A 12,456-nucleotide genomic window follows, 5' to 3' on the forward strand; every position below is an offset into this window, starting at 1 on the left:
TCGGAAATGAAATGCCAGATTTATTTCCAAAAATTTTGATTCTGCTCACTGTGCGACATTGAAAGAAATTAATTTAAAATTTCAAACAAAATGGTTAATATATAATAACTATAAATATGCAAAGGTGCTAATTCCATTTTATTTTGAATTTATCAGTCAAATATTTGATCATTTTGAAATTTATTATCACCTCGACTTTCTGATACTCAAAAAGCTCCAAGTCCCACAAAAGGACCTATAAGATGCAAACGCACTACTTCTTAACTGTGATTATTTGTCATTAAAGATCATACCAAATAAGTAATAAAACAGCATTAACAGATTTCAAAAATATTTAAAATCAAGTATTTTAGAACGTTTTTTATCAATGCTGTAATATTTCTGAATAGATATTTAGCACGTTTGTACAATATGTTAAATAAATCTAGTGGTCAATTCACAAGGTCTCTTATCAGTCATATTGTCATAATGTCCTAATATATCATGACTCGGCAGCTCGGCTTAACCGACTCTTAGGCATTCGGCACAGGTCTCAGCTGGTTGTTTACGATAACAAAATAAACATAGCATACAGAATAGTATTATTTTAGGATATTTTTTTGCTTGAAAAGCAATAAAAACCATTCTGAAATATTAGGACATTATGACAATATAACATGATAAGAGACCTTGTGAATTGACCAAATTATATACATATGTAAATGAGTAACAACTGAAGCTAGAATCATGAAATTTTAACTGTGGGTTTCTCCCTCCCCAAAACTAATAAAGATACAAAACAACTTAAAATTGCATGTTACTCCATTTAAAAAATAAGGTGACAGGTGTTTTGTACTTTTTCGAAATACGAACATTTTAGGGGAGCAAACGGGTAAAAACTGTATTTTGGTACTTTTTTGGCATCCTATGTATCTTTTAAAACAATAAACATAGAAACAAAATTTAAATCATATTCTTTAATTATCAAAAAATATAAGTTTGGTAATTTTTGGAAATTCGAACCATTAAGGGATAAAAATTGTGTTTATTTTTGCTACTTTTTCATAAAATATGTTTTTTCTATAATTTGACATAGACATACGAATATTTTATTATGAGCTCCCACCATTTGAATACAATTTTACCACCGCAATGGGGATAAAAAAGGTACCAAAAAGGGAATGAAATCGGGAAAATATATTTTATTTGAAATTACTAATCCAATTTTGATAATTTTTTTAACATTGGTTCCGGGATTCATACAAAAATTAACTAACAGGTTGTTATTTGGAACTCGAGTGTCAAGGTTTATATTGGGCCAAATCCGGGTAAACAGTTTGACACAGATTTTAATAGTTTGAGACATGTCTGTAGCATAAACAATTTTGGCAAAATGGAATATTTTTAAATTTCATACTTGTGGGGTGTTCAAGGAGGAAAAGGGAAATTGGTACTTTTCTCCTAATGGTACTTTTTTAATATTTTAAATTATTTCACTTATCGACATTAAAGTTAACTGATATGTGTCTGAGTGAAGTTAGTTAGTTAGAAATAGGGGATAATATTTAGGTACCAAAATGAGAAAACTGAACTATAGGTACTTTTTTATTCTTATAATGGTACTTTTTGAATTTTCTAAAACAATGAACTTAGAAACATGAAATTAAGCATGTGTATATGGTCCCAAGTGAGTGAGAGTTTTTGGTACTTTTTCTTTATTCGAATGGTACTTTTTGTAATTTCTTCACCAATGAACCTAGCAACATGAAATAAATCTTACATGGGACCGAGTGAGTGGGAATCCATAAGTGGCTGCTTTTTGGTACTTTTTCTATATTCTAATGGTACTTTTTTTGAATTTTCTATAACAATGAACTTAGAAACATGAAATTAAGCTTACATATATGATCATAAGTGAGTGAGAATTCTAGGGGTAGACTTTTTGGTACTTTTTCTTTATTCGAATGGTACGTTTTGTAATTTCTTCACCAATGAACCTAAAAACATGAAATTAAGCTTATATGGACTCGAGTGTGTGGGAATACACAAGTGGGGGTTTTTTGGTACTTTTTATATATTCTAATGGTACTTTTTGAATTTTCTGTAATACTGGACATAGAAGTATGGAATTAGGCATATCTGGTCCCAAGTGAGTTAAAATTCAAGGACTTTTTCTTTATTATATTAATAAAATTAAATTTTAATAACAAGACACGCTAATGAAGATATGTAGATACATGCTATCACTTAACACACTATAATGTCTAAATATAATGTCAACAACGAATATTAAAATTGTGTTTCGGAAATTGAAAAGTTCTAAATATATTGAAAAAAATTATGAAATAACTTGGGGATTCAAACGGTCTCCTAATATGTCGTATTGTCATAATGTCGTAAAATATTTTTTTAGTTTAAACAAATTCCTGTTGTAATGCAAACAAAGAAGGTGTTATTTTATGACAAACCAATAAACATAGTCCAAAGAGTCTTATTAGTTTATAACTTTTTTGTTTGAAACTCAACAAAAATTTGTTTAAAGTAAAAAAATGTTTTAGGACATTATGACAATACGACCTAATAGGAGACCGTTTGAATCCCCCAAATGCGTGTTAACGAATTTACGTGTAATCAAATTTATTTATTCGACAATTTATTGTTAAAATTTACAAACTATTAACAATTTTACATCCATGACAAGGGTGTTGAATTCTCACGGCATCCGTATGTATGAGATACGAGTAGTAATATTGACAAATAGAGATTCTGACTACTTGTTATATGTACTTTGGTTTAATACTTTATATTTTTTATAAAATTAACCTTAAACAATTTTCTTATTTTATTTTGTATGTATATTAAAAAAAGATAAATTTACTTGAACTTACTTCAAGCTAATTATTATTTTTTACTGCCAACGATCTTCCGGTAAAAATGAAAAAAACGCCATTTCATTGGTCATACTATGCGCTTCTTTTTTCTTAGAATTTGCCACAAAAACAAATAATAAATTCCTTAATGGGATACAGGCCACAGAAATTCCACACCAAACACTCATTAATCGAAAACCAAACGAAATCAAACCACTAGTAAGATGGATGGATGGATGGACGGATCGATGTGTAAGACGGACATTCGAAAACACACAGCCATTCATACGAATGTATTGTATTCACAGCAATCATATTTTTATAAACACAGCAACTTAAAAGGAACAGCAACCAAAACCAAAACCAAACATACTATTTATGTAGATATACTTATGTACGATGAGTTGTATAGAGTTGAGTCGTCAACGGCAATGTCGAAGATGAAGGCGAGCATGCGTTGAAAATAAAAGGAGAAATTAATTTTTCAACCTAAGGAGATCGAATACGATACGTTTGTCTGTCTGTCTGTCAGCATTTATGGGAATGGTCGCTGTGTAACATTTTTAATTTGATAAAATGTGGTACATTCAAAATTTGACTCCTGTCTACATCTCCATTTATGCTAAGTGGGTTTTGCTATATTACTCAGCCATTTAGGCGGATTCAATATAAAAATTCTCATGACTATATCTGATATATTTACTTATATTACAAGTAAGTCCGTCTCTAAGTCATTATGGCTATATATAAGAATTGAGATATTGAGCCCTAACCGTGAAAATATCTTAAGTCATAACAACAAAATTTACAGGAGAAGCTTTTTTGAAATTGGTTTCATGTTCAATGTCAACATACGGAAGAAGGTATGCATTCAAGCTAAAATTGTTTGCTTTTAAAAAAATTAAAATCGAAAATATTGGTAGTTAAGATATTTTTTCGGTTAGGGCTGGATATAGACTTTATATGATCGGAAATGAATATTGCATTATACATGTCCTTCCAACTCATGGTGCAAAGTACAACAAATGCATTACATATGTCTGGAAAACCGTTATTGGTTCTCAAAAATTATCTGTAACCAAATTGTAATTTCTATAAATTATATATGCAGGACCCCGATGTTTGTGACTCGTAACGAAGGTTTTCATTTCTCAAAAAAAAAACGATTATTATATTAGGTGTATGATTTAATTTTTAAAGAGAGCGCTCTGCATCGATCGAAACAAATAGAAGTCGGACAGCGCAAGCTGTGAACTATAAGACTGGTGAGGCAAAACTTCGCAACCATTTCTTTATAAAAAGTTTTTAACAGGTGTTGCAACATGTGACCTAGCTTTCAAATGTTCTTGGTGCTATTTTAAGTGGAAGATTCGTATTGCAGACGTGAAATTTGTTTTTAAAAAAGTTACCAAAAATAAAATATCAATTTTAGTTTTTTTTTCAACCAAGGTATGTTTCTAATAGTAACATCTCAATTTACTGCAACTTTTTCTATTTGAATCAATAAATTTCGTCACTTTTAAAGATGCCCAAGGGAACTTTTTTGTCCGATCAAGAACAGATTCAAATTAAATTTTTTTCACGACCAATAGAGAAATTGGACGTAAAATCGATCGTTCGGAAAGTGTGGTGCTAAATTTCGTGAAGAAAGGTCAAAATTATGGAATTCGCAAACCTACAAAGGGAAATACAAAACTAACAAGAAGACATCTTAATCTAATAAAACAAGAAGCAGCCCGCAACAAATTGAATTCCACACAAATAAAGAATAAATTGAATCTTCCAGTGACTTCCAAACACGTTGCACACATTTTACGAATCGATGAAAACATAAAATGGAAAGAACCGAAATAAAGAAAAAAACACCATAAAGAACAGATGAGTGGAAAAAAGTAATTTTCTCTGACGAAAAAAAATTAAATTTAGACGGTCCTGACTCATACTCATGCTATTCGCACGATTTGAGATCAAACGATGTTCGGATGTCAAAACGTAATTTCGGTAATGGCAGTGTTATGGTTTGGGCAGCGTTTTCTGCAGTTGGCAAGTCGAAAATATGTATTCTTCCGACAAAAATGGAATGGATCATTTATGGATGAAAAAATGGATGAAGATTGCATAATGCTGCAATCCATGTTTTTAAGCAATCGAAATCTTGGTTTAATGAACATAGCATTCCTCTGTTGGACTGGCCGGCTTGTAGTCCGGACTTAAACCCGATGGAGAACTTGTGGGGATACATGGCCCGTAAAGTTTATGCAAATAATGCCCAGAATGAAAGCATAATGACAGTGACAGAGCTGAAACTAAGAATTAAACAAGTCTGGGAGGAAATTGATTCCAATCTGCTTAAAAAATTAGTGGAATCAATGCCAGACCATATTTTTGAAACAATCCATAACAAAGAATCATCCATACATTATTAATAATGCTACAGTGGCCCATAAATTAAAGTGCGTTTATAGGAGAATACCCTTAAAAATAACTGTTAATATCGAAAATTCAGTAAAAAAAATAAATAAAGTAAAATTTTTTTTTGTAAACTATATTTTAATTGAATAAACAAATTTGTAGCCCCCTAAATATGATCATGTTTAATTTTTACAATCTTTTTAAAAAAAAGTAGTGTGCGTTTATAGGAATAAGCACCAGTGTAGAACCGTTTTGGTCCCACTAAATACAGAGTATTACCTTAGCGCCATGGATATTTGGCAAAAATGACTTTCTTTTACAGCGTTCAAGCAGTATTTCAGACATACAACATTGTCTTTCGTATGGTACACCGTTTCCCTACTTCTGGATGAATCCAGCTGCTAGCAAACGTTTTGAAATTTCTGATTGAGTAGCTCCCAATAATTTTGCTCAACCAAGCACTTGTTGCTTTTGACAACAGTCATCATGCAGTAATGAACTACAATTATTGGTATTCAAAAATTTTTGGCTGGCCTGGGCTCTAGCGTAATTTTTGTATACCTTTCATCTTTGTGAGAAGGGTATATATAAGTTTGTCATTCCGTTTGTAATTTCCACAATATAATTTTCCGACCCTATAAAGTATATATATTCTGGATCCTTATAGATAGCGGAGTCGATTAAGCCATGTCCGTCTGTCTGTTGAAATCAACTTTCCGAAGCCCCCAAATAACTTACATACACGATTCATACATCAATATCTCCGGAATTCTTCCGGCTCGGTTGCTATTTAAATCGAGAAAATCGGTCCACAAATGTTTGAGATATAAGGAAAAACCAGGACAACCTCGATTTTTGACCTATATCTGGATTACTAAGTCATTAATTTAGACAATATGGATATCTAATGATAGATATTTCAAAGACCTTTGCAACGACGTATATAAGACTATAGTAAGTTGGACCTACAATGGGTCAAAATCCGAAAAAATATTTTTTAACCCAAATTTTTTTTCGCCAAAAGTTTTTTTCGCTTAATATTAAAAAAAATATTAAAAATCTAAAAAAAAATTTTAAAATTTAAAACAATTCGAAAAAAAATTTTTCAAAAAAATTAAAAAAACAAATGGAAAAAAATAAATTTTGTTTACTTAAAAATATTTAACATTTTTATTTTGAAGTATAGTTTGGTGAAGGGTATATAAGATTCGGCACAGCCAAATATAGCTCTCTTGTTTAAATTAAAGAAGTAAAACAAAACATCAAAACGTCATTTTCGAAGCAAACAAAAAAAAATTAAAGTTGAGGAAGTTGAAAAATAACTTATAACCGCAATAACTGGTGTTGCAGCTATAAATTCCACTAATAATTTGTTGTTGGGGCTTCGGTAACTATCCCTTTTTTATAAAGTTAAATATTGTATTAAAAAAACTGCAGTTCACTAGTTGCAGGCAGTTTATGAAAGCCCTTTAGCAGTACTCATAAATACACGTGTATTAGGTTGGCCCCGTTTATATGGAGGAAAATTAAGGTGACAATGTTCCCAACTAAAATGAAAGATTAGTTTGTTTGGGAAGACTATTTCTCAAAATGTTTGTCGTGGCCTCGGTATTTGTTGAGCTGGACCGAAGGATACAGCCAGAATTTCCATTGGATTTTGATCTAAGCGGTGTTGTTCGATAAAAAAAAAAACAAATGTATTCTTTGGTATTCGTGTTAACACTAATGTTATGTTGTTTCAGTTGGGCTAAGGGCTTCTCAAAATCAGAAATTTGTATTTTTTTTTTTTTTAAATTTTAGTTTTCCTATATCTCGAGTTCTAATTGATACTGCTGGATAAACTTTTAGTATTAGATGTACTAATGCCTTATGTAAATTTATTGACCAACGCATTTTGAATCGGTTCTATACTTTTCCCGGGGGGACTGAAAATATGATGGGACATATACAGTAATGGACTTAAGTATAGGCACAACAACAATTTTGTGTTTAAAGATTAAATTAAAAGCAGAAATAATATTTTTGGTATTGAAACTACTATTAGGGCCATTATTACAACTTGCCTTTGTAGTTAACTTTAACTATAAAGACAAGTTGTAATAATGGCCTTTAATCTATTAAAGGTTGCTACATATTTTTAGATACTAGCAGTTTTACTCATGTATCATGTAGTTATTTAAATTTTAATAATCAAGCAATAATTTTACATCCGGCACATGCTCTTATGATCCGCTATTATTTTTTAGTCATTGACATAAGTAAGAAGTTTCAAAAAGTTTGGAAAATACTTATGTGCTGTTTTTCTATAGCGAACGAGTACTTTGAGTGGAAATTTAACATGTGTTTTGTTATTGTAGCAAAAACAAAATACATATAAAACGTCCACGTAAAACGCTCATTCGCTATAGAAAAACAGCACATAAATTTGTTTATCTTTTTAAAATTATCTCTAACTTCTGAATCTCAGCGCAGAGTAACTTTACATTTGCATAACTAAGTCAAATCGTTTGATGAGATCGGGGAATTAATGAATCGCAGTCGTTTTACCATACATACTATTGTAAATAGGTCCAAAGGCAAACAAACTTTGAAAATGTAGTCGTCCTCGAAAATTAACTCAGAAAGAACGTGTTCAAATCGTACGAAAAAAGTAAGACTTGATCTAAAAATAACAACTTTCCAGGTGTACACTCCAAAAATGTTCGGAGAACGTTGCATGAAGCTGGTTATAACTCACGTGTGGCTAGACGCAAACCGTTAACATTTACTAGTAATCAAAAAAAGGGAGTAGACTATGCCAAACAGTTTGAAAATAAGCAATGCGATTTTTGGGATCAGGTACTGTTCACAGAGTAAATTTAATATTTTCTGAACTGATGGACACGCTAGGGTCTGACGAAAGCGTAACACTGTACCTATATGAAGGCAAAAATGTTTTACAAACAGTAAAGTATGGTGGATGAATTGTTTTGGTATGTGGCTGAATGTCTTCTGCTCGTGTGGGAGAGGTCGTATTCATTGACCAGATAATTGATAAGACAGTTTACCTTAACATTTGAAGGAGAATGTCATAAAAAGCGCAGAGAAGCTAAACTTACCAAATCCAAGTGAGCTGCTTGAGGAGCAGCAGCCCATGGAACCTAACCTACCTAAATCATTTACCATCCAGCAAGACAACGGCTCATGTATTCCAGCCTATAATACGGCTCATGGCTTGCCACACCCCCTGTAGTCCCCAGACCTAAACCATTTGTGGGAGGAGTTGGAGCGACGAATCCAAAAACGCCCAATTTCATATAAGACTGAGCATGGAAGAATGACATAACATAGGAGAAAATAGAACCAAAAAGTTATTCAGTAAAAAAGACTGCCAACTAAATATTAAATTAATGTTAATAGACGTTTTTATTATTGTACAAATAGTTGTGCCTATACTTTTGTCCAGTAAAATAATGAATTTTTGAATGTTTTTTTTAATAACTTTTTTTGCAAAGAAGATGTATTTAATTTTCATGCTTACTATTTTAATGTACAACCTATACTCCTATAATTTAATCATAAAATAAATTTTCTTATACAAATAAAACACCAGTTTCTTTTAAAATGCCGCTTGTGCCTATACTTAAGACCATCACTGTATGTCCCAAAGGTAAAAATAAAGGAGATTTTTGTTTTTAATTTTTTTATTTTATTTAATATTTTATATTTGAAAATCAACGAAAACACAAACAATTCAGTAAAAAACACAAAATATTCATTTAAAATTATGAGATCCTGTAAATCATAGACAACAACTAGATAGGTAACTGAGAGCCAAAAACCTAAGTCTGTTGTCAAAAACCTAATTCATCAGAATGTATTGCACGTATTTTGTTATTGTATCACCCGTATGTGTGAAAAGAGAGTAATTTTTCCATATATATATTATTCTATGCTGTAAATGATTCATAAAATCTAAATCAAAATCGAACTTAGTTCTGATAAAATTCAAAACAATTTCTGTTCCAGTAAAGGACATTCGTTTTTTACACGCGAAACAAATGTTCGACTATCAATTCAGTTTTTTGTCCTGAATCCTCCATACTATCTTGTTCAAAAAACATACGATTATAAAATCTGATCTTCGATTGATCATAAGTTTATATTTTGTATTTGTATTTATTAAGTGCCTTTCTAATACAACAAGATACAATATCTTATTAATTACAGCATTGGAATCCGATAAGTTATTAATAATTAGAGTAAAATTTTCACTTAATATAAATTAAACATAATATAATAAATAGATAAAACAAATTGAACATTAATAATTATAATTTTAACATTGCTAGTTTAATAAATACATAAAGAAATAAACAAAAAAATATATACTTAATATCTTATATATAAATAGGCCACACGTTTTTTTGTGGTACACTTTTAAGTATGTTATTGTCCACCAATATTGATGAAACATATATGGTTTAAAAGGTTATTTTATCTAGATGTGCACAATATAAATTTTTTTTTTTAAATTCTTTCCATAAAACTATTAAAAAGCGTTATAAATTTGCTTGAAAAACAACAACAACACATCTATGTTTATGCACATCTAAATACACGTGTATTTGTACACAAACGTGAACAATATTGTTTTGTACATTGAAAAAAGTAACAGTATAATTTCGTTATTAGTGGTCGAATTTTGACCACCAGGCGATCCTAGTGGAATATAAATATACAGAATTTTGAACTTTTAAATAACAAAATTTTACTGGTAATATTTCATTAGTAATTTTTTAAATTTTATTGCGTTGCTAGTGAATTGTATGTTCGTGGGAAGATGGTTCCAGAGATAAATAGTAGAAATGAAAAATTGATGAGAAGATGCTGTATGTCGATACCTAAAGGTCCTAATGGAATTATTTCTTGGTGATGAAGTAAATGTTATCTTTTCATATAAGTAGTTGAGTTCTTTAGTTGTAATAATTTTGTGCAGAAAAACAAGATTCTTTAGCTTCAAATATTCATCAAGAGAGATTCCAAATATACGTTTAGAGTATAGTGATACACTTTCAAATCTTGTTAAACCAAATATATAACGAGTTATGTTATTAAATGTTGTGTTAATTTTCCTCTTGTCATTACTACTGCAGCTAGCAAAAATTTCGGATGAATAAAGGAGCGTGGGAATTAAATATGTTTTAGCTAACAGCATTCTTATCTTTAGTGGCGTAGAATGATGACTAGACCATAAACTTCTGAGCATACTATATGTTCTTCCACAAGCTTGATTAATATGATCAGTCCATTTGAGCGAGCTATTAAATATAATTCCTAGATTCCTGACAGATTTAACCAATTCGATTTTAGAGTCTCCAAGATATATATTTGTTTCCTCGCTGAACACAACAGTTTTTTTTGCAAATTATTAAACATTTAGACTTCTTAGGATTAAGTCGTAAACCATTGGCTGATGCCCAATTAAATATTTTACCTAAATCATAGTTAAGTTCATTGACTTTATGCCGAATTGATGTTTTTAAGCAACTGAGATATAGTTGAACATCGTCTGCGTACATCTGTATACGAGTGTTCTGAATTTGTTGGGGTAAATCATTAGCATATAATGAGTATAAAAGTGGACCAAGTATTGAGCCTTGCGGGACACCTCTTGATAGTATCAGAGAACTGGAAACAGTTCCATTGTTTGCAACCGATTGAAGTCTGTTGGACAGGTATGATGATATTAACTTTCATGCCGTTAAAGAAAAGAAAAACATTTTTGTTAGTTTCATTATCAGTATTCGGTGTTCAACGGTGTCAAAAGCCTTTGAATGATCCAACAAAACTGGAAAAGTTACTTGACTATCATCTAAATTTCTGCGTATGTTTTCAACTACTTCAGTTAGAGCTGTTGTGCAACTATGTTGTGATCTAAAACCAGACTGTCTATCAGTTAATAGCTTTTTTTCATAAATGTATTTAGTGATTTGTTTATGTAAAAGACGCTCAAAAACCTTAGAGAGGTAAGGAAGGATAGAAATAGGTCGATATTCTTTATCAGCTTTAGGTACTGGGATAACTTTGGCATACTTCCATTCAGCTGGGAATGTGCTTGTGGTAACGATTGTATTAAACAGGTGATTAACGTGACGAACTATCCGTGGTAATATTAGTTTTATAAAACGGGGATGTATGTCATCTAGACCAACTGCGTTAGATTTAACAGCTTGGAAACCTTCAATTATGTCAGATAAACTGAAACACTGGAAATAAAATAAATTAGAAGGATTTAAAGAGTCAACAAAAGAATACTGGTCATAAAAGTTGGTTTGCACCGGAGGTTGTAAAATATTAAAAAATTTCTTGTTCAATTCATTAACATCCACATCATTTCTACGAATCTGCTTTCCAATAATGCCAATGTCCCTAATTTTCTTCCATGTTTGCTTAGTATCAATTGCCGTGTTAAATTTATTATTTATGGCAACAACTGTCTTTCTAGCTATACGAAAATCTTGGAGTAAGGCACTGGTTCTGTAGCGTTTCCATCTATGATACAAGTTATCACGACGTTCTATTAGTACTTTTATTTCAGTAGAAAACCATGGCCTAACTCCGCATTTCACTTTTTTGGTTTTAAGAGGAACATGTTTATTAAATATATGGAGAACACTATTATTAAGGAAGTTAACTTGATCACTGACAGTTGGTATATAGTAAATATAATTCCACGAGGTATTGTTAAGGTCTTCTTGAAGTGATGTCATGTTTATATTTTTGCAGTCCCGGAAGGAGTATTGTTGGTTATATTTAATTACATAAGTTTATATACATAACAATATTGGATTATTGGAAATTTTACCGAAATATAACATTTTCTAGCTCTGCTGTCATGTCTTGAACTACGGATTCGCCAATGTCAACCTCCCTCTCTGCCTCTTTGCCTATGTTTATATCAGTTTTATATAAATAACCAATTTAAACTCGTAACGACTCCCTAGCTTATATATTCCATCGTAGACCAGTACTTATGGAAAATATTATACATTTCTGTTCACAATACGTTTCGTTTGGTGAATTATGTACTCTATTAGTTTGTCGAACTCTCAAACTGTATTAAACACTTCTAAAATACCTTTGGCTATGCAATCACGGTCGGTATAAACTTTCGAAACTTAATTTTGATTGGCTTTTTTTCTCTGAAGTTTAA

Source organism: Calliphora vicina, chromosome 1 (genome assembly GCF_958450345.1).
Source record: "Calliphora vicina chromosome 1, idCalVici1.1, whole genome shotgun sequence".
Classification (NCBI taxonomy): Eukaryota; Metazoa; Arthropoda; class Insecta; order Diptera; family Calliphoridae; genus Calliphora; species Calliphora vicina.